At 46.7% G+C, this 4303-nt stretch overlaps 1 pseudogene; it reads left to right on the top strand.

Moving 5' to 3' along the window:
* The first annotated feature begins 989 nt into the window (after positions 1 to 989).
* Positions 990 to 2310, top strand: LOC140503135 (splicing factor ESS-2 homolog pseudogene; annotated as a pseudogene).
* The last annotated feature ends 1993 nt before the right edge of the window (positions 2311 to 4303 follow it).

Here is a 4303-nt window from a genome sequence, read left to right as displayed (position 1 = left end):
GGTTTCATAACCATGGAATTTAATATCGTTAGGCCTTCATCTCCTATTGCTTGGATTATTATAATAAGGGTCCTAAACCCAACCCTGCCTCATCCCTTCCAATTCCAATCCAGCCTCCACAAAGTCACCAAACTGAGGTACTTGAGGTAGATAGAGTATTGGACCTGGAGTTAGGAAGCCCTTAGTGCAAATCCAGACAGATACTTACTAGCTATGTGACCTTAGGCAAGTTCTGAACTTCTGCTTGCCTCAGTTTCTTCAACTGCAAAAGAGGAATCTGCTGAAATAACCAGCTTGATTCTGTTTTTAAAATTGATTCTATTTATAATTCATTGTTTTTTTTCCTATAACTAAGTAATACTTTTTTGTTTCTGAACTTAATTCAGAAACTTAGCTGTCCCACAATGAGGTAAGTTGAGAAATTCAGTTTTTCTATTAATCGCTGTTCTAGTATCAAGGAAATCTGTTCTCCTTCAAGGGTATCTGGTTTGTTATTCAAAGAAGTCTGATCCACTATTTCTGAACTTGTGGGTAGACTCCGACAATGAATATTCCTTAGTTACAGGAAGGAAAGAGGAGGTCGTTGCTAGCTTCCATTCCCAATTTCCATCCAGTCATGTTTTCTTCCATCTTTGGTGCTAGCCTTTCTATTTTCTGTATTTACCAAAACTATAAAACAGATCTGTCCCCCTCATTCGGGGTCTTTGCTTTGCTGAGGAAGTTGAGATACTATCATGGGAAATTCATGCTTTACTAGTAAATTGCTTAGACCTTTTTGCCTCTGTTTAACTTAATTTGAATCATAACATGACTTCCCAAGGTTGTTGAGAAGATATAATGAAATATTGGTAAAGAATTTTGCAAACTTGGGTGGAGTCCCCCGCTAGGCTCCCATCCTCGCGTCAGTGTGTCGTCATTGGCACTCCGTCTCCGCCCTCGAGGTCCCACTCCACTTTGAGGCCGCCTTCGAGCCTCGGGGGCTCAGAGAGATGGAGAGTCCCAGGGCGGTCAGCGCCTCACTGGCCGCCCCCAGAAGCTGGGCACTCAGCGGAGGCAAGGGCCTGTCCTAGGCAGTCCCAGGACGCGCCACAAGTGGCTGATGGAGGTGAAGGTGAGGAAGCGTGTCCCCCAGGAGGAAGAGCGACCTCGAGGAGGAAGAGCACGTGGAGAGCCTTCAGATGGAGACTCAGTGGTACCTCTGGAGAGGATGCGACAGACAGCCATCCAGCTTGGCTCCTCCCTGGGCAGACTGTTCAGAGACACCCCTCGGCCAGATGTGACCCCAGTCACGTTTGAGACCCCTGAGGTTCACCCAGGCACAGCCTCCTTGGCAACTAAAGGTCCTGAGAAACAAACGAAGAGGAAGACACAGAGGCCCTCCCTAGTCTCTACGCTTTCCTGACCAGGTATACCAGTGAGGACAGTGCCTCATTCCAGGAGATCTTGGAGGTGGTGAAGGAGAAGGAGCGTGGTGCCACACTTGGCTCCATGAGGCAGAGGATGAGTTTGAAAAGAGGCAGCAGGAGAACCTGGCCTTGTGGTCCACAGAGCTGCAGGCCCTGCAGAGCAGCCGGCTGGAGTGGAGACCTTGGGAGTGTCCCCGATGGTGAGGATGTGTTTAAGAGGCAGGTGTTGCACAGAAACACGCGTTTTCTCAGGGACCCCTTCAGCCAGGCCTTGAGCAAGTGCCAGCTGCAGCAGGCAGCTGCCCTCAGTGCCTGGCACAAACAAGGTAAAGTGGGACCTAATGGGAAGGAGCTGATCGTTCAGGAGTGTCCCAAGGTCAATGGGTATGGATTCATGGCCACTCCTTCTCCAGCCCCTCCAGTGTAAAAGAGTCTCCCATGATGACACGGGGTGAGGTTGAGAGCACCCCCCTGCGGATTGATGGGTCAGAAACTCCGTATGTGGATAGAAATCCAGGGCCAGCCTCCAAGATCCTGGATCCTGGAATTAGAGAGAGTTTAGGTCTCAAGATGGCCACCAAAGCAGCTGCTAAGAACTGAGCCAAGAAAGAGGAGGCCCTAAGAAGACTTACTGAGAACCTGTCCAACCTCACCCCCAAAAGGTCTGAGCCCCGCTTTTTCCCCAGCCCTGCAAAGCCTGGCGAACAGGACTGCCAGCAAATACACCGCCAAGGCTCTGTGGGTCAGCTACACGCCCTCCCCTGTTCACCCTGGCTACAAGACTCCCACGGGCACTCCTGTCCTTGGCACTACCATGAGGACTCCTCTGACCCAGAACCCTGCTTCCATCACTGACAACCTCCTGCAGCTCCCCAAGAGGCGGAAAGGATCAGACTTCTTCTGAGGACCCTGCTCTGAGGACCCTGGACAGAGCACAGCCGTCCCTGGCTGTTGGGACCATTGGGGCAGCTGTTCCTCCATGGCAACAGGACACTCTGTCAGGTGGGATTGAAACGCCTCCCGCTGAGGGGCCATCCTAGGTCCCAGTGATCAGCTGGGCTCTCAGTCTTTCGTATGCAAGCTGAAACCGCAGCTGTTATTAAAAATAACCGCTGAACAGAGCTTCCCTGGATTTCCATCCTTGTCTGGCTGCACGGTCCCTCCCCTCCTCTGGATTGGCGCTTCAGTCCGGGCATGGTTTGGAGGGCCTGGATCTGGGTTCGGGTCTTTCCTCTTGACCCTTAGGAGAACAGTGACACTGAGCATGTCTCTTAGTGTCACTTCCCTTCTCCATAAAATTGGGATCCTAACCCTTGTCTTTGTGGAGGAGAAAAAGCTAGGACGGAGCTGTCAGCCTGGTCCTTTGGGTCCCAGAACTTGGGCTTCCTTTTGGGGATTTAGTGAAAGACCCAATGGAACGGAGACCTCACCCAACCTAGCATCCCCAGCATTGCTCTGTATCAGAGCATAAGCTGTAAGACTCCACTCACAAGACTGGACTGTTAAATGCCATCTTAGCCAGTCGGAAAAAAAAAAAGAGAATTTTGCAAACTTTAAAGGGCTATATAAATGCTAGTTATTATTTCATCCTTTTATTCCATAAATTGTAGCAGCTCCCTTGTCATCTATTGGATAAAATCAAGCTCCTTTAACATTGGAAGCTCTTCCTAAACTTTCCAGCCCTCTTACACATTATTCTTCTCGACATACTCTATGGCTTGGTCATATTACTTTGTCCATGAACTACCACCTCCATTTTGGGGGCTTTCAACAGGACTAGAATGCTCTTGCTCATCTCTGCCTCTTGGAAATCCTAGGTCCCTTTAAGGCTCAGTAAAAGTACTCCCTCCTCTGTGAGGCTTTTCCAGATGCCTCTCATCCAAACCCTGACATTACTTTGCAATTATTCTGAACATATTTTGTATTTATTTACATGAATATATTATTTTAAATTAGTAGAATCCAAATTCCTTGAAGGCAGCTTTTTTTTCTTTATCTCCATATCTCCACCTCCTAGTAGAGTGCTTGACATAGTAGGCATTTAATAAATATGTATTAAATGAATGACAATCAATCAATGAGTTTAAAAATGAATATACCCATATTCTATAGTCTTATATCTGAGACTCTACTCAGGCAATTTCATGATAAGGAAAAAAGAAACCTATCTATACAAACATATAGATGCACTATTTGTAATAGCAAAAACCTAGAAACAAATTAGGCATTCATTCCTTGAGTAATGTTGGAAAATATAGTAAATGAAAGTAATAGAATGTTATTACAACAAAATTTCATCATTTGTTTGCATGTTGTAACTCTGAGAAGCTTGTCTTCTTGAGAGTAGTGACAATCTCCTTTTTGCTCTGTGTCCCCAACAGCTAGTAAAGTGCCTTGTAAATTGTAGCCGCTGAATAAATACTGGTTGGTTTGAATTTTAGTGCTCTATATGTGAGTTGATAATGCAACACGACAAGCAGTTGGTGGGTCTCTACTATGACCAATCTATTGTCTAGACATTGGGGATAACAAGACAAAAACAACAGTCACTGCCCCAAAGTGTCTTACCTGTAGCTGGGAGAGGAGTGTCCTCCTCCCCCTTAATTGTGCCACTGAGAACTTACAGGTCCCTAGAGACATCTTGGACAACAGCTGCATAAAACCTCTGAAGCCTAGGGTAGGATACCCTCCACTTGACAAAGGACTCAAAAGTCAAATAACTGACTGGGAAAATGCCCAAAGAAAGGGGGAAAAGATTAAGATTATAGATGGTTACTTTCTCGGTGAAAAGGTATTTTCTTCCATCCTTTCAGAGGAGGAAGAACAAAACATACCATCAGAGGAAGACACAAAAGGCAAAGCTTCTGCACCCAACCCCCCCCCCCCAAATATGCAGT

Source organism: Notamacropus eugenii, chromosome 5 (genome assembly GCF_028372415.1).
Source record: "Notamacropus eugenii isolate mMacEug1 chromosome 5, mMacEug1.pri_v2, whole genome shotgun sequence".
Lineage (NCBI taxonomy): Eukaryota > Metazoa > Chordata > Mammalia > Diprotodontia > Macropodidae > Notamacropus > Notamacropus eugenii.
This window is presented reverse-complemented; position numbering and strand designations above follow the sequence as displayed.